This window comes from Ipomoea triloba, chromosome 4 (genome assembly GCF_003576645.1).
Source record: "Ipomoea triloba cultivar NCNSP0323 chromosome 4, ASM357664v1".
NCBI lineage: Eukaryota > Viridiplantae > Streptophyta > Magnoliopsida > Solanales > Convolvulaceae > Ipomoea > Ipomoea triloba.
In genome coordinates, this window is record NC_044919.1 from 27,318,056 (window position 1) to 27,337,569 (window position 19,514).

Sequence of the window (19,514 nt, forward strand, 5' to 3'; positions counted from 1 at the left end):
TTTTATTTATTGATTATTTTATTTTCGAATGATTGAACACCTCTGTGCTCAATACATTTAAAATATTATCCTAAATTTAAAAAGATCCCCTCTAACTTTTACAATTTATGCAAAACACTCCTCTCCATTTTGCAATTTGACTTTTGACATCATCAGCGTAAAAGCTTTAATTAACGGATGAGAAGTCTTATTTAAGAGTTTCCAATAATATAATTCGACAATTTTCATAGACTTAAGAGTAAATTCATGGGATACAAAATATAATCCAGGGAGATCAAAAAATTTAAAATATCAGTAAAAAAAATACAAACGCACAACTTGAAATACTCTAATTTTTTATATAAGATATAAAATAATATAATTTCCTAATGATGTTTTGACATACCCATTCTCTACTTTTACTTGTGTTTTCTAACTTTCTTTCCAAAATATATCTCTATATCTACTATACTGATAAGAGCCAAAGAGAGTTAGGCCTAAAATGGGTAGAAAAAATGGCGGTCAAATTATTTAATCAAATTAATGGTTCAGATGAATTATTTAATCAAATAGATGGTTAAGATAATTCAGATTAATATTATTAATAGAGATTACCTAATTTAACCTTATTTTTATGATTATCCGTTAAGTTTTCCGTTAAATATTCTCTTCTCCGTTAATATTCCGTTAACTTTTAACTTACCCATTAATTTTATAAGAAAGGGTCTTAGGTTCGAACCTCATGTCAATCAAATTTGACATAATTAAGTTTCTCACTCTATTTAACTCTTATTAAATTAAATAAATTAGTAGCTACAACAAAAAATGATACATATGTATTTCTTTAATTTAGAATTATGTGTCTACAATAACTTTATTTGAAAAAATTATTCATTATTAAAAAATTAAATTAAATAAGAGAAATAATTTCATTAGTTATACTGTATTTATTTTCTCTCATGCAAAGATTCTTTACATTCAAATTTATCAATTGATATTAATAACATTGTCCATTATCTTATTTTTACAATATCTTGTAATTAAATATCAAAGTTATAGTACAAAATAATGTTATATATTTATTTACCAAGTATTTTATTAATACTATGAAAAAAAATTTAAAATAATTTGAAACTAATTATATTAACTACTTGGGGATTGGTTGACAAAGAGAGTACTCAAATAATAACCCAACAAATTGAAGCGGAATCACTCTATTTTACTCTTATTGAATTAAATAAATTAGTAGTTACACAAAAAAAAGTGATACATATGTATTTCTTTAATACCATGAAAAAATAAAAAAGAATAGTTTGAAACCAATCATATTAACTACTTGGGGGATTTGTTGACAATAAAAGTATTCAAATAACTCATAACCCAGCAAATTGAAGCGAGAAACTACCTTTTAATATCTTTGGAATACATAATATTTTAAATTTTCAAATTTTTATTAATTTATTTAATCTTTTTTTTTCTTAAACTAGGGATTTCTTTATCCATAATAACTCATTCAACAATAATAGTTGAACCAAATGAACCCCAAGCAGAACACCTAAAGGAAAGTCAATAGCTCCTATGTCATAATTCCATTGCATGACGTTGTCATCTATGCTACCAACAATAACCGAATTGCAAATAACACACTACCAATAAAAAGGAAGAGAACAAATAGTAAGGATGAAGACAATGACAATGTTACTCAAAAGAGAATTTAGAACACTTAGAAAAATTCAAATTAAAAGCAGTATTTATTTAGACTATCATTTTTAGACCAAATATTTAGACTATCGATTTTACAAGGTTGCAAACATTTATTTTAGTAATAATTATAATGAATTTTCTATAATATCTTTGGATTCATATACTTTGAGTTAGATATTTAAATAAAAAAAATTCAACATTCAATTACCCATGTATAAACTTCTCCTATATAATCTTGCATTGATATACTTTCAGATATTTATTTAAATATAAACATTGGGCATTAACCCATTCGCGCAATGCGCGTATAAAACTAGTAAATACTAATAATTGTGCTTTGTGTGTGCGTCTATATACATAGACGCACACTTGAGCTTTATTTTTATTGTAACGTAAGAATTAATTTTGAATCTAATCTTTAAACTATTGTGGTATTTCACTTTAATAATTGACTACTAATTTTAATTAATCGGTCTCTTAACTATAAAAATTAGAAGAAAAAAATAATACAATTAGTTTTGCTAACTAAGGAATTATTTTTCTACATACTTAAGTAGGTTAATTGCACTTTTAGTTATTAAAATATGCAAGAATAGCCTAATTATGCTATTTTGATTCATCTAGTCACGACAATTATTATTTTGTTTTGAATTGTGTACATGTTATGACAACTAATACAAATAGTAAAAGTATGGAGTGAACTTTAAACCTAGGAGTTTAAAGTCCTCAAACCACAGTAACTGTTTCGCAAAATATGTCATGCATCCTCATAACATGTCAAACACGTGTGACTGTATGCCACATTGGTGAATAATTAGTGGTGACATTAGTTAACTCTATAATTAAAGAATTTGCTTGACTAATTTTTACCAATGAGCAAAATTTGTAATTAACCCAATTTTAACAATTAAAAGACCATTAAATTTAAATACAACTTTCAAACTTACTATAATTCTCAATTTGTGCTAAAATACTAATCTTTCAACTTGATAGTAAACTTGGGTCCTATGATGATAAAAATAGAGTTAGTCCATCATGTTTAGATGTGAAACCCACTAGATACAAATTAGTCATGTAACAACACAAATTAGGACTTAATTTCAAGCCTACGTAAGGTATAATGACATTGAATAATACTTAATAAGGAGTGGATAAGATTGATCGAGGGTCTAGTTAATAGTACTACTTCAAATTAATTCTTGATGTTCTTTGTTTGTATGAGAGTATATATGCTTAGACTAGTGTGGATCTCACCTCATAAGACAAATTATGCTATGGACCCCGGTCTACCTTGCAAGGTGAACATATATCCATGTTCACAATTTAAAAACTCTGCGTTTACAATTTTAAAATTCTATGTTCACAATTTTAAATCTCAATATAAAAAATTGCATTATTCAATATTCACAATTGTTTAACTCTATATTCACAATTTTGTTATATAGATTGTAAAATTGTGTGATACTATTGAATATAGAGTTCTGAAATTGTGAACATAGAGTTCTATAATTGTGAATATAGAGTTAAAAAAACTTATGAATATAGAATTTAAAAATTGTGAATATAGAGTTCAAAAATTGTTAACATAGAGTTCTAAAATTATGAACATAGAGTTCTAAAAGTGTGAACATGGATTTGGGTCCACCTTGCAATGTGGACTTGAGTCCTGGAACCTAACCAACGATCTAATTAACTTTGGTTTTTCAGAATCAAGTATTCAAGTAGTCCAACCATGGTTTCTAAATGCAATATCTTGATTGACATGACAAGTGACAAGTTGTTGAACTATTGACCTTACGCTAGGTGTAAGAAAACTCGTAATCACTATTTGATGGTATATTGAATAAAACATACTCTTGTGTATCGACATCATCATCAATGGTGATTGGTAAGGATAATGTCATATTAGTGCCTGCATGGCATGAGAGAGGCATGAGAGATGAGAGGAGAGAGAGTGGGTGAGGAGCTTTTGCAAAATAGGGGTTTAATGTAGGTCAATGGGCCCCACTAAGGCAAAGGAATAGGCGCTCACGCACGGGTGAGCGCCACTTACTGCACCCAGCGGACGCGTCAGGCGCGCTTGACAACATCAATTTTTTAATCTTTTTTTAATTTGATTTGTTTTATTTATTTTTTTCCTCCCATATCATTTTCTCTTTCATAATCACACTTACAAAAACTCCTCAATAACCGCGAAAAACCCCCACTGATAAGGATGCTCTAATAGCTCAAAATTCAAAAATTACACGAGAAAAGTAAAATCACTAGGAAGATCACGAGTAATTGACTTGATTGAAAAAATATTGACAAGAATTTAACTGGTAACCTTTAAGTACGAGAATTATGCTTTACCTATTCGTCTATTTTTTTTAAGGCTTGTTGACCTTATTTTGACACACTAACTAAGCGTCATCTTAATTGCCTGGACTGGGACAAGTGGCTACTGGCGAATGTAAGGGGCGACACTTCGCTTGGCCTTCGTGCCGATTGGCCTCCGCGTTTTGCGATCCGGCTATGGTGGATTTGGAAGTGGCGTAATGATGCCATTTTTAATGGGCGTACGGTTCCTCTAGATCAGAAACTGTTGTGGCTCTCTCAGAAGGAGGCGGAGACTAGGGCTGCCTTTGCAACGCGTCTTCATCCGACCTCGCAGCGAAATCGTGAAGCTAATGCGCTTGTTTCGTGGACGAAGCCACAGCCTGGCTGGAAGAAGTTGAATGTCGATGGGAGTTGCTCGTCCGCGACAGGAATGGCTGGCTGTGGGGGCGTGCTATGGGATCACGCTGGGAATTGGATTGTCGATTTTCAGTATAAAATTGGATGTTGCTCTCCTGAAGTGGCCGAAGCTTAGGGTGTCCTTCAAGGCTTGCGAATGGCGTCGAAAACTTGCTGCGGAATGTGATTCGCAGCACATGATCGCACTTCTGCAGAATAATATTCGGGGCCATGGAAACTTTTTCAATATTGTCCAATGATGATGCCGCACAGAGGCGAATAGTTTTGAGCAGATCGTTTTCCTCCATGTCTACATATATGGAATAGAATAGGATATATGATTTTCTTGCTAAGAAGGCCCTAAGTCAACCCACTAGCCTATACCAGTTCGTGGAGGCTCCGAATGACCTGAGGATGATGCTTTAAGAGGACCATGTCGAGGCTAGTTTCTATAGGCGGATCCCCTGTGATTGGAGGGTGGGTACTTTGTAGTTATCCGGTTTTTTTTTTCCCTCATCTTCTACCAAAAAAAAGATAAATCTTATTTGAACATTTGTATACCAAAAAATCATGTGTGCTATCAATTAATTACAGATTAATTGGGCCAGTCAATTCTCCAGAGGTCAATCGTTATATCGTGGATCAAGATTCACAGTGTACTATGAACCCTAGTCTAATACACAAAATTTGACTTTATAAGGTACATAGTTTATGTTTATAATGCACAAAATTCATGTTCATAATACACATAAACACGATATAATGAACATGAATTATGTGCATTATAAACATGAATTATGTGCATTATGAACATGAATTCTGTGTATTATGTTAAGTGTTTATGTATCCTCGGTTATATAATTTTGTGCATTATGATCATAAATTTTGTACTTTATGAAGTTAAATTCTATATATAGAACTAAGGTCCACGGAATAAATTGCCATTAGGGGCGGCAAATTATTGTATGAACCATAACAAAATGTACATTTTTTACATTATTCGTGTACTGAATATATTTTCAGTACTCAAATAATGTATTTTCTCTAAATACAATGTATATTTTTAATATATTAAAAGTACATTCTTTGTGTACTAAATGTACGTTATTTGATAGCAACGTCCACACAGATGCATGGACCATGATGATTGATTAGGGGCATATATATACCTCGTGAAGTACAAATTTTATCACTATAATTTATTAAAAAAAAAAGTTCAAAAGAAATGTGAGCTAAGTTTGCCAATTGATCTAACAAATTACGAATTGTTTTCAAAAAACAAACAAAAAAAACAAACAAAAAAAAAAAAACAAATTACGAATTGTGTCACGAATTGTGGTGTTATTAGGGATGAAAGTGCCATTTGGTTAAGGGGTTTCACTTGTAAGCTCAATATTACCTTTAATTTGCACTATATGATGTTGTTGTAAGTGTTTTCCCATATATATCTACTATAGTAATAAGAGCCAAAAAGGGTTAGGCCTAAAATGGTAGAAAAAATAGCAGTCAAATTATTTAATGAAATGGATGGCTGAGACGGTTTAGATTTATATTTTCACTTGAAATTTTCTAATTTATCCTTAATTATATGATTATCTGTTAAATTTTCCGTTAAATATTATTTTTTCCGTTAATATTATGTTAACTTTTAATTTACCCTTTAATTTTTATAAGTAAGGTCTTAGGTTCGAACCTCATCCCAATCAAAGTTGGCATATATTTATTAAACGTATACTACGAATATGTTAGAGTATATTATTCAAAAGTAAGTACCACACTTTATTACTCTTATTAAATTAAATTAAAAATAATAAATTAGTAGTTTAAAAAAAATAAATTAGTAGTTACAACAAAAAAAATAATACATATGCATTTATTTAATTTATAATTCAATGTCTACAATGCTTTTATTCAAAAACAAATATTCATTATCAAAAAATTTAAAAAGAAATATAATTGCATTAGTTATATTGTCTATATTTTCTACAATGCAAAGATTCCCTACCTTCAAATTTATTAATTAATTATATTCACTACATTGTTCATTTTTTTCTTTTTACACTATCTTGTAATTAAATATCAAAGTTATACTAAAAAAATAATGTTATATATTTATTTACCAATTATCATGTTAATAACATGGAAAACAATTAAAAAAAAAACAATTTGAAACCAATCATATTAACTACTTAGGGATGATTTGTTTACAAAGAAAACATTCAAATAACACAATAAATTGATTAAAAATTCATTATTAAAAATATCAATGTAGGGAAATAGAATGTTGTGACACACTTGATGCATTGAAAATATGCTGAGACTGCAACATTGTTGGAATCAATCTTTCAAATTCATAAATAGAAGAAATTTGAAAAATAATAACTACTATTACAACATTCATTAATCTTGTATATAAAATACTTATTGTGCATTCTTTAAATATATTAGAACTAATATAAATTTATAATTCATTCATTTTCTACAGTCAACATGTTTGGATTAAAGACAAAATCAACATCGATCTTAATAACAAAAATAATTGGTATATAAGATTGGGCATTATCTCATTCGCGCAATGCGCGTAAAAACTAGTAATCTAATATATTGTATTATTAAGTGGTTGTGGTGTAAGTAAATGATTAAATCAATTAGTGATTTACTTAGTTAGGTAACTTAGGATATTTAGTTTAGCTTTTAACTGAATATATGCTTATGTTGATGGCATGTAGGCTTCTAAGCAAAAGAGTCATCTTACTGCTCCCGTATTCAGAATACACACACCATTTAATAATATTCAGGAGAAAAAGTGGTAGACAAAACACTAATGTTATTTTAAGGTTTACCATCTACAATTCTAACAACTATGGCTAGGGATATTCATATGATCCTAAAGCTTCCGCTGCTACAAAGTCAGGTTCCTCGTATTTATGTTTCCTTTAGTTTATGTTAGTTAATATAATACTTACAGTTGTGAGCTATGTAATGTATGTATTATGAGTTAAGGTGTATTGGGAACTTGTTGAGAGTAACATTTTGACAAACATTCTAGAGATTAAAAGTAAGAGTGATGTTTACGAATTCTCAACTTTCAAATATTGTAAATAATAGGTTACACATAAAATATGTTATGTAAGTCAATTAATAAAGTAATTGTATGTTTATCAACATGTTAAAGTATTTATGAGATCGCTGTATAATCGCGTTTGTTTCTTGAGAATAATGTGCATTTGGTCTGGGTAGTGTATACAAAATTATGAGTAGGTCGGCAATGATGGTTTTGACATGTTTAGTTTAGCGCGTATTTTTTTAAATTTTTATATGGTGCGTAGGTGTGTGCGTGTCTGACGTTAGGCGTGTGCAGAAGTCTGAGTGTATTTGTGTCTTGATTGTGGTTCTTTTTTGTTGAGTGTGCGACCGATATGATGGTTGTGGTTTGTGCAACCATGAATGGGTGTACTAGTTGCATAACAGGGGATTGCGTTTTAAGTAATTGTTGTGGGGGCACAAATGTCCCCCGGGTTCAGGAAAAATATTTTACCACACATATACGAACAGTGTGCATTTGACCTGGGTAGTGTTTGCAATATACTGAGAAGGCAATAAAGGGTTAGGCATGTTTTCTTTAGCGCGGTTCTGTTAATTATTATGTGATGCGAATGTGTGTGCGTTTATGTATGCGGGCGCCGTGTGCAAAAGTCTGAGAGTTGTGTGCGCGAATAGTGTTGGGCATGTGCAAAATTCTTACTATAGGCCATGAAGGTTTTGACATGTTTAGTTTAGTGCATTTTTTTTATTTATTTTTATGAGATGCGTAATTATGTGCGCTTGTGGAATTGGGCATGTGCATAAATCTGGAAAGAACATGCATTTTTAATTTTCACACCCGTGTATGAATGATTTTGGAGAGTTTATGATTTTAACCTTTCAAATGCAGGACCAAGTAATGAAAATGAAAAAGGGCAAAACTGTGCCATGGATATGTCTCCCAGTTGTACAAAGAAAAAAAAAACAAAAACAAGTTAAAACGAAATACATTGAATACCTCTTGAAAAATTTCTCCTACTCCGCTTAAACCGCCTGATAGAAGAGCCAGACATGGAGCTTCTCCGGTTTGCACGCACCGATGCAGCAAGAAGACCGGCGACTGGGTTGGCGACAAAGACAAAGAGTTCCTGGAGAATGAAACGATTGATGGTGAAGTGAAGACTAAATGCACAAGGAAACTACCCACAATGTAATCGTATTCAAAATGGTAATAAATGAATAAAAAAGGCAAAAGGTTCAAATCGGCCCATGTACTATCACTGATTGTTCATCCAGCACCATGAACTAAAATATGGTCCATTTAGGTTATTATACTCCTAATTATTTTTCATCTAGCATTTTTAGCCCATTTCTAACAAGTAACCCATCTAATTTGATGACAAGGAAAAACAAAATAAAAAAATGGTGACGTGTTATTTATATGGATGTTTTGGATGATTTATACCCTATTTCATTAATGAAGAAAATGATTTCTTGCAATGAAATAGTGTGGAAATTAAAATTGCTATATAAAATTTTAACTACAGTGTACTGCTCTACTATGTATGTATAGCGTGATATTCATTGTTGTTCAGCAATGAGATTTCATGAAAATCAATATATGTTTTATTGGGTAAATTTTATTTTATTTTAAAAATAAATTAATATTTTGGATTTTCGGGTAATTGAATAACTTAAGATATTGTATTTTTGGTTGATTTCTTGCAATGAAATATGTCATAATTCAAAGTTGCTATATAAAGTTTCAACTACAATGTACTGTATATGTATAGCGGAGTATTCAGTGTCGTTCGACAATGAGATTCCATGAAAATCGATATATGAAAAATTAAATTTTATTTTTTTTAAAAAAAAAAATTTACCCAATACAATATCGTAAGTTATTATAAAAATAATTTAATTTTCATATATCAATTTTCATAAAATTTTATTGCCGAACGACACTAAATGCCCCGTTATACATACATAGTAGTGCAATACACTGTAATTAAAACTTTATATAACAACTTTGATTTCTACCATATTTCATTGCAAGAAATCACCTTTTTCATTAATAAAATAGGGTAAAAATCATCCAAAACATCCATATAAATAACATGTCATCATTTTTTATTATTTTATTTTTTCATGTCATCAAATTAGATGGGTTACTTGTTAGAAAATGCTAGATGAAAAATAATTAGGAGTATAATAACCTAAATGAACCATATTGTAGTCATGGTGCTGGATGAACAATCAGTGATAGTACATGGGTCTATTTGACCCTTTTGCCAAAAACCACACATTCTTCACTGATGTAAATGCTCTAAGTTTATTCATTTTTATTTATTTTTTTAACTCAACCATTTTATATATAACTTATAAATGTTAAGAATGAATAGGTTAGAACATGTATTATTTTTGACACATCATATTAGTATTGTTATAAAAAATAAAATAAAATAAAAAACACTAGTTACTTTTTAGAATATCCTACATTGTTGTTATAATTCCACCAACAACCTAGAATATTGTCCTAGAAAGAACTAGTTGCATCATAGAAAAAAGATTTTGAGGAAAATTAGGTCCACTTACATAGTATTGCTCCAATGGATATGTAGCTATGTTCCTATGTTCCACCGACCAAGACGAAACTAAAAATATTGATGAGTAGGGACGAGTTGAAACTAAAATAATTTACAATACAATAAAAATATTCATTATAATGTATAAATTAAAACACTATTAATCAAATAAAGCAATTAAAACTAAATATATTATAAATTAAAATGCAATATAATTATGTAAATGACAAGTTAAAAGATATAGTACTATTTTGCATCTCTCATGCTCTAAAATTGCAGAAAGTCATTTATCATAATTAAGTAGTATGTCATCATCTACCTTATAAGATGTATTTTAAAAGAATTAAATTTACTTAAAGACATTCTAAATGATATAAAGACATTCATCTCGTAAACCAAACATGTTGTAAAATTGTAAAACTTGTTTACCTATATGGTTTTACATTGAACAAGTCTTAAACTGTTTTTAAAGGGCGTGCACATGCTAAACCTCATCTTATAATCCTAGTCTGTAAATAACCACAAAAAAAGGTAAATCAGCTTAACTTGCCCATAATTGATCTAGTCAGGCCAATAATCCGTAGTGTTATTAACTTTATTGAAGATGGGCTGACGGCTGAGATGGGAACACATATATTGTCTTAAAAGTTTATCATAGAGCTCTGCAATAATTGAATAAAAATTGCACCAAAATTTTCTTGGAAATTTATTATACATAAAAGTAGTTTTAGCAGTTTACAACTTTAAGCATAGCATTCCATTGTGTATGTAGCAGATGTCCAATTGGAAGACATCAAAGCTTTTCACTAATCCTTCTTTATTCCTTTGTCTATAGTTAGAAGGCCGGCCAAGGTGTAATCTTTCTTCACATATTTTCAGCATCTCCTCCAGTCTGTTTCTCTATATAACACAGCAAGCAGTGTAGTGTCCTCTGCATCTTTCTCTGGATTCTGCAAATAGGTGAAAAGATGCAAATGGTGTCCTCTGGAAGGGCAAATTTCACCTTTTCAAGTTCAGAAAATACCAAATTCTTGGTTGAATTTAAATTGTGTAAACAAAAATCACAACACACCACCAACAACACAGAAACTGATTCTAAATAAATGCAAATGGAATTGAGTTGAATCTTAAACAATAGTAGAGCTCACCGCCAAGTCGGCCTGTCCCACAGTCAAATATTCTCATTCATATTCAGCTCCTGATTACAGTTGTTGACATGAATCTGAGCATGTCTTGGAGCACTGGGATTCGCAGCAACAACTGTCTTGGTAACCCCACGTAGAGCAATCATCGCTACGCTATTCTAACCTTTTCTAGCTGCATTCAGCATGTTTAATGGCCTCCCAAATTACATTTTCATAGTAAGTACCAAGGGATTCTTGATGATTACTTGGCAATTCAAGATACAAGCTTACTCTCAACTTTCCTTGCTCATCATTTCCTTAAATAATCATATGGAAGCATAAGAGCATTTGCCACTGTGTAAACTGCTAAGTTGTGTCCATAGAGAATATCTATTTCAAGGTTTTTGAAGTAAGAGAGCTGCAAATTAAATGCAAGTGAAGACACATGAGAAAATAACTGTTTCCTAGTAAATGCATTTCCAAACTGAAGTAGATGTTGTCAAAAGACAAGCCAGACATTGATGGGCATGTTAATATGTTAATGCAAAGGACTAATGGTTTCAATGGATCTCCATAGATAGAAACTAAAGTCCAAACCTCTTCTAGAAGTTGAAAAATTACTCTGCCATTGAAGACTTCACTAGAGGATGATTGACAGAACAGGATGAGGAAAGACAACTTTAAAAGGATAGTGAAATGGGAAAGAGAGGTCAGGCTTCCAGAATAACTTCTTTGGGTTCCTCTATCGATAGGTTGGCATCATGATACTTATCTGTCCAAACATCCAGTTCTTGTAATACATAATTGCAATAAGATCTCTCTGCTCACCAGTAATTACCACATGAGCACTCACCATCCCTGAAGTGATGAAACCTCTTTCCATCTCTCACAATAATCTCTCTTGCCTCTACCTTTGACATGAACTTAAATGCATTGTGACAGTCCCCACATATCCGAAGGTTCTTGAAGACCCTAATCGTGGCACTATGAGGTAGCTTCAAGAGCCCAAACACAACAGCAAGTTTTTCACTATGAGTTGACAAAGCATACTCCTTTTGTTCAGTTTCCATATCCTGTAACACATACTTCGTATCTGGAATATATCCAGCTTTCCTCATTTTTACTGCTAATTCCTCTAGATAGTTGTAAACTGCTTGGATTTCAGGGTGCTTAGTATCATCCACCAAGAATACATGGACCTTGTTTTCAACTTCAATCCAACTACAGCCAGGTTCCTTCTTGACCCCTCGTTCCCTCATTAATTTTCGTACATTGGCAGCATCACTCCATTTGCCTGCAGAAGAAAACATGTTTTCCATAAGTATGTAGCTTCCATCATTTTGTGGAACTAGGTCAAACAGTTGATCCGCAGCTTGCACTGCCAACTCAATGTTTCCATGAAGTCGACAACCAGAAAGAAGAGCTTCCCAAATAGGTGCCCCAGGCTTATAGGGCATAGTCTGGATCACATTTGTAGCTTCTGAGAACCTTCCAGCTTGAGACAACAAATCAATTAAGCGAGAATAGTGATCTTCTCCTGGGTTTATGCCATATACTCTATTCATTAAATCAAAATAATGTTGTCCTTCTTTAATTAACCCTGCATGACTACAAGCAGATAGGATTGTAAGAAAGCTTATTCTGTCAGGAGATATACGTTCTTCTAACATTTCTTCAAAGAGTTCTATTGCATGAGCACCATATCCATGCTGCCCCAAGGCTGCAATCATTGCATTCCAAGACACAGAATCGAGAAATGGCATTGTAAGAAACAGACACTGTGCAGCATCAATGTCTCCACATCTTCCATAGAGTGTAATTAATGCATTTCCAGAAGAGAGGCTTGAATCAAATCCACATCGTATAATCTGAGCATGGAGCTGGCGGCCAGTTTCTAGCGCAGCAAGCACTGAACAAGATGCAATGGCTCCTGCAAAAGCATAGTCACTTGGCTCAACCCTATTTAATTTCATTTGGTTGAATGGCCTTAGACCTTCTTCCCCAAGCCCATTTTGTGAGCATCCAGATATCATCACTGTCCATGTTAAGGAGTTTTTCTCTAGCATCTCAGAAAAAAACAATTTAGCTTCATTAATCCGTCCAGCACTCACATATGCAGACAAAATTGTATTCCATGAGATCAGGTCCTTAGTCATCATCTGATAAAAAATTTTCCTAGCATCATCAACTCCATTGCATTTCCAATACAATGTAATCAAAGCATTATCTACTGACACATGAGCATGCTCCATAGGTGTTGTTTCGGTCCTTACTATGTAAGCATGCACCTGCTTTCCATGGAGAAATAATCCAGCATCAGCACAGGCACTGAGGACATTTGAATATGTAAATCCATCCAGTTTAATTCCTAGCAAGTACATTTGTCTACAAAGTTCAAACGCTTCAGAGACTAAACCCTTATGCACATACCCTGAAATCATTGCATTCCATGCCACAATTAACTTCTCATCCATCCCATCAAACACTTGCTGTGCAGCATCAACATTATCATTCCTTATATAACCCACAATGATTGTTGTCCATGTCAATTCATCCCTCTTGCTCATCTCGTCAAATAACTTCCTAGCCGATTCCATTAAAAGCAATGAAGACCCAAAGGGTGAAGATGCGCACCTAACATACACTGACAAAAGGGCATTCTGTACAGATGTAATCGTCCCAGTCCTGGACTTGATAACAGCACAATGTAGTTGCTGGCAGTGCAATTCGCAATCGGCTATAAGTGCCAAGGCTGCAAACACACTAGTGTATGTGTACTCGTCAGGCTGAAAGTTGTTTCTTTTCATATCATTGAAGACTTGTATGGCAACATGCCCGTCATTTTGATGCGAATGGCCCGTGATCCTAGCGTTATAAAAAACAGTGTCGCGCATGTTTAAAGGGGTTCTATCAAAAATCTCTGCAGCGAGCTTGGGGTCCCCGGAAGCCGAATACGCAGCAACCATGGTGGTTCTAGCAACAATATCCAGTTAGGGAATTTCGTCGAACAGGTGGCGTGCGTAGGAGAAGTTGGAGGACTTGCAGTCGATATCGATGAGGCGGTTAAGGATGTGGGCACGGGGCTTGAAGCCGGAGGTGATCATGTTGGCATGGATGGTTCTAGCAAGAGAAGACGCAGCAGGGTTGTGTATGTTTGAGGAGCAGAGTTGAAGGTGAGCCGCATAACGGCTGGCGAGTTGGTAAATGTATATGCCTTGGGCCCAAGTTTCAAAAGACTAGGCTGCGCCATTTTTCATCGTCATTGCTATTTGCAGTAATTATGAGGTTAGAAAGAAAGATGCTTCATTCTCCACACATGAAAGTCGGAAGCTTTTCTTCATCATGAAGCCATATTTTCATGTTGGCAGTTTAACATACTTTCTCTCTCAACTCTAAAATCAACTTCACTTCATAGTTCTGGAAGGAGACTAACCCACTCCAACCACAATTATATTGTTCCAAGACAACACTTTGTTTATCTCTGCAACCCTGAGTGCAAATAATCACATTATTTTCTTTCCATTTCAAATATAATAATATTATTATTACAAATAAATTATTATGTAAATAAAATATTTAATTTTACTTAAACTTTATATTTTGTATTTTCATATTATATTTAAATAAATAATTTTATATATTTTTTGTTTTTTTTATAAATTTTAATTTTAATTATACATAAATTTATTTTAAATTTTATAAAATTAGTACAATTTTGTTTGAATATTTTCATAAATACAAATTATTTTATTTCAAATTTTATAAAATAATTTGATGAAATGTGATTTTTTTTTAGTGTTTTTTAATATCTTAAATTAATTTATATATTGATAATTTTTTATGTGATGTAAAAATGAGGTCACTGAGAACGGGTTTTTTGGAATAGCTCACTCTCACGGGATCGCGATCCTTTGTCCCAGCCATTGTAGCACATTGGCCGCCTAAGGCGTAAGGGTCATGATGACGACGTCATCCTCACCTTCTTCCAACTTAACGATAGCAACTAAACACGAAGGTTGCATTCGTTGCAAGACTTCACTTAACACCTTACGACACGAGTTGACAACATCCATGCACCACATGTGTCCACATTCCCAAAGGCACCCCTCTCTTTCAAGAGGGGAGAATGGAAAGAGAATTACATGAATGGAAATTGAATATTGATTAATTGCAAAATTCAACTCAATTTGACTTTTTCACATCTTGATTAGAAAAGTCAAGTAAATAATTCAAACTGTTGATTCTTACTTGAGCCTAAATAATTCCACCGAAAAAATCCTTGACTTTGATTAGAAAATATTTGATTTTGCTACTTTGAATTATTTCTCGCCAAGGTCAACCTGTTTCCCAATTTGGAAGTCATCCTCATCCTGATTTGGAATTGAGGTCATCCTCATCCTCATCCTCATCCTCTTTCCATTTTTGGAAATCAGCCGCCTTTCTTTTGATTGATCATAGGTCGACTTCTCTTCGATTTTGAGATGTCATCCTCTTCAATTTTGTTATCATAAGTGGTTCCGGGATCGTCTTCACCATTCGGCTCTTCAACCCTCTCAAATGGGTGCCATGGGAGGTGAGCTTTCATATACTCCACGAGCTTGTTCACCACTCAATTTCACTGCCTCTCGGGTGGTTGGCGAACTGCTCAAAACTTCTGCAAAGACAACAGCTTCACTACTTGGTACTTCAACCTCTCGAGCAGGTTCTAGAATGGTAATTTACGGCTCGGTTACGTCGACCACTCGGGCAAGTACTTGATTGATCATTCGATAAATTGCCTCCTCAACCTCACGGGTTGACTCATCGGTAGATGGTTGTGTTGCTTCTTCGGCTTAAAGATTCGGTTGAGCTTCTAACATCTCGATCTCAGCAACAGAAGTCATATAACTTAATCAACCATCCGATCAATGGCCTATCGAGCTATGTGTCATCTCCAACCTCTCAAATTGAACCACTCGATTGATTTGGAATTCTAGTACTAGGTCCAGCTTGAGGATTTGGATCCACAAACTCGATTTTGAATCTTGAGAATGCTTGTGTCATTCTCATATCTTTGGTGAAGGTTTTTTCTTGATGCGTTGCTGGAGGGGCCTCTGCTTCTTCCTTTGTCACCTTAGCTTTCCCTTTGGTAGTTTCTCTCTCGCCTACCTTCTCCATATAAACTAGGTTTAGGGTTTAAAGTTCTAGGGTTTAGGGTTTAAATTTTGGGTTTAGGGCTGCAAGGTTTAGGGTTTTCAAGTTTTAGAGTTACAAGGTTTAGGGTTTAGAGTTTAAGGTTAAGATTTAGGGTTTAGGGTTTAAAGTTTTAGGGTTTAGGGTAGAGTCTATGGTTTTAGATATCCATTTTGTATTGTAATTATTCTTCAAATGTATTAGTCTCCAATATGTCATAATGACCATAGCCATGAAACATAACATTGATTGGAGTTTCTCCATCTTCTTCCTTCTGATACTTTTCACCATAATTTGAAATATTTACCAAGCTACCATAACTTCTATGTATCATGAATACTGAAATTGGTGTCTAGAGTACATGGGAAGCCATTAGTAGCTCTGGTTCTCTGCCCCATATGTAAGGTTTCTCAATCCTTTTCACATATGCATCAAAGTCCCTTTCAATAAACCATTCTACTTCCTTTCGCCTTTGTAGCAACTCATTAACAACCTTAGGTTTAGGGTTGAGGATTTCAGGGTTACAAGGTTTAGGGTTGCAAGGTTCATGGTTTAAGGTTTAAGGTTGCAAGGTTTAGAGATTTAGGGTTTAAGGTTTAGTGTTTAGGTTTGCAAGGTTTAGGTCTAGGGCTTAGGGTTTAGGGTTAAGATTTAGGGTTTAAGTTTAGGGTGGTAAGGTTTAGGGTTAAAAAGTTTAGGGTTTAGGGTTTAAAGTTTAGGGATTACGATTTAGGGTCTAGGTTTGAAGATTTAAGGTTTTAAGGTTACAATGTTTAGGGTTGCAAGGTTTAGGGTGGGTTTAGGGTTAGGATTTAGGGTTTAAGGTTTTAAGGTTTTGGGTTTTGGGTTTTGGGTTTTAGAGGTTGCGATTAAGATTTAGGGAGTTAGGGTTCTGGGTTGCAAGGTTTAGGGTTTAGAGAATAGAGTATTTGAGTTTAGGGTTTTGGGCTCAAGGTTGCAAGGTTTAAGGCTTAGAGTTTTAGGGTTTAGGGTTGCAAGGTTTAGGGTTTAGGGTTTAAGGCAATGGGTTTAAGATTTAGGGTTTAGGGTTCAAGGTTGCAAGGTTTAGGATTTATGATTTAAGGTTTTTGGGTTTCAGGTTTTAGAGCTATAATGTTTAGGGTTCAGAGTTTAGAGTTAAGATTTAGGATTTAGGGTTGCTAAGTTTAGTGTTTAGAGTTTTAGGGTTTAGGGTTAATATTTAGTTTTAGGGTTTAGGGTTCAAGGTTGCAATGTTTAGGATTTATGATTTAAGGTTTTGGGTTTCAGGTTTTAGGGCTATAATGTTTAGGGTTCAGAGTTTAGTGTTAAGATTTAGGATTTAGGGTTGCTAAGTTTAGTGTTTAGAGTTTTAGGGTTTAGGGTTAATATTTAGGTTTAGGTTTGGTTTAGAGTTTAAGATTTTAGGGTTTAGGAATCAAGGTTTAGGGTTTAGAGGTTGCGATTAAGATTTAGGTTAGGGATTTAGGATTGCAAGGTTTAGAGTTTAGAGTTTAGAGTTTTAGGGTCTAGGGTTTAGGGTTAGGGTTGCAAGGTTTAGGAATTAGAGTTTTTGGGTTTAGGGTTTTTTTTTTTGGATTCATAAAAGGTCAAAGCCCATATAGGGTTTAGGGTTAAAAGGGTTGAGTTTCGAGTTATAAGGTTTAGGGTTTAGAGTTTAAGGTTATTGTTTAGGATTTAGGGTTGCTAGGTTTAGGGCTTAAAGTTCTAGGGTTTAGGGTTTAAATTTTGGGTTTGGGACTGCAAGGTTTAGGGTTTTCAGGTTTTAGGGTTACAAGGTTTAGGGTTTAGAGTTTAAGGTTAAGATTTAGGGTTTAAGGTTTAAAGTTTTAAGGTTTAGGGTAGAGTCTATGGTTTTGGATATCAATTTTTTTTATTATAATTATTCTTCCAATGTATTAGTCTCCAATATGTCATAATAACCATAGCCATGAAACATAACATTGATTGGAGTTTCTCCATCTTCTTCCTTCTGATACTTTTCACCATAATTTGAAATATTTACCAAGCTACCATAACTTCTATGTATCATGAATACTGAAATTGGTGTCTAGAGTACATGGAAGCCATTAGCAGCTCTGGTTCTCCGCCCCATATGTAAGGTTTCCCAATCCTTTTCACATTTGCATCAAAGTCCCCTTCAATAAACCATTCTGCTTCTTTTCGCCTTTGTAGCAACTCATTAACAACCTTACGTTTAGGGTTGAGGATTAGGGTTACAAGGTTTAGGGTTGCAAGATTCATGGTTTAAGGTTTAGGGTTGCAAGGTTTAGAGTTTTAGGGTTTAAGGTTTAGAGTTTAGGGTTGCAAGGTTTAGGTTTGAAAATTTAAGGTTTTAAGGTTACAAGGTTTAGGCTTTAGAGTTTAGGGGAGGGTTTTGGGTTTTAGAGGTTGCGGTTAAGATTTTGGAATTTAGGGTTCTGGGTTGCAAGGTTTAGGGTTTAGGGTATAGAGTATTTGAGTTTAGGGTTTAGGGCTTAAGGTTGCAATGTTTAAGCCTCAGAGTTTTAGGGTTTAGGGTTGAAAGGTTTAAGGTTTAAGGCAATGTGTTCAAGATTAGGGTTTAGGGTTAAGGGTTATAAGGTTTAGGATTTAGGATTTAGGGTTTAGGGTTTTGGGTTTCAGGTTTTAGGGTTATAATGTTTAGGGTTCAAAGTTTAGTGTTAAGATTTAGGATTTAGGGTTGCCAAGTTTAGGGTTTAGGGTTAATATTTAGGTTTAGGTCTGGTTTAGAGTTTAAGATTTTAGGGTTTAGGAATCAAGGTTTAGGGTTTAGATGTTGCGATTAAGATTTAGGGATTTAGGGTTGTAAGGTTTAGAGTTTAGAGTTTTAGGGTCTAGGGTTTAGGGTTAGGGTTGTAAGGTTTAGGAATTAAAGTTCTAGGATTTAGTGTTTTTTTTTTGAATTCATAAAAGGTCAAAGCCCATATAGGGTTTAGGGTTAAAAGGGTTGAAGATTTAGTGTTTAGGGTTTCGGGTTATAAGGTTTAGGGTTTAAAGTTCTAGGGTTTAGAGTTTAAATTTTGGGTTTAGGGCTACAAGGTTTAGGGTTTTCAGGTTTTAGGGTTAAAAGGTTTAGGGTTTAGAGTTTAAGGTTAAGATTTAGGGTTTAAAGTTTAAAGTTTTAAGGTTTTGGGTAGAGTCTATGGTTTTGGATATCAATTTTTTTATTATAATTATTCTTCCAATGTATTAGTCTCCAATATGTCAT

The 19,514-nt window shown here is 33.4% G+C and overlaps 1 pseudogene; it reads right to left on the minus strand.

The window, feature by feature from the left end:
* Positions 1-11,955: 11,955 nt before the first annotated feature.
* Positions 11,956-18,547, minus strand: LOC116016093 (annotated as a pseudogene).
* Positions 18,548-19,514: the final 967 nt, after the last annotated feature.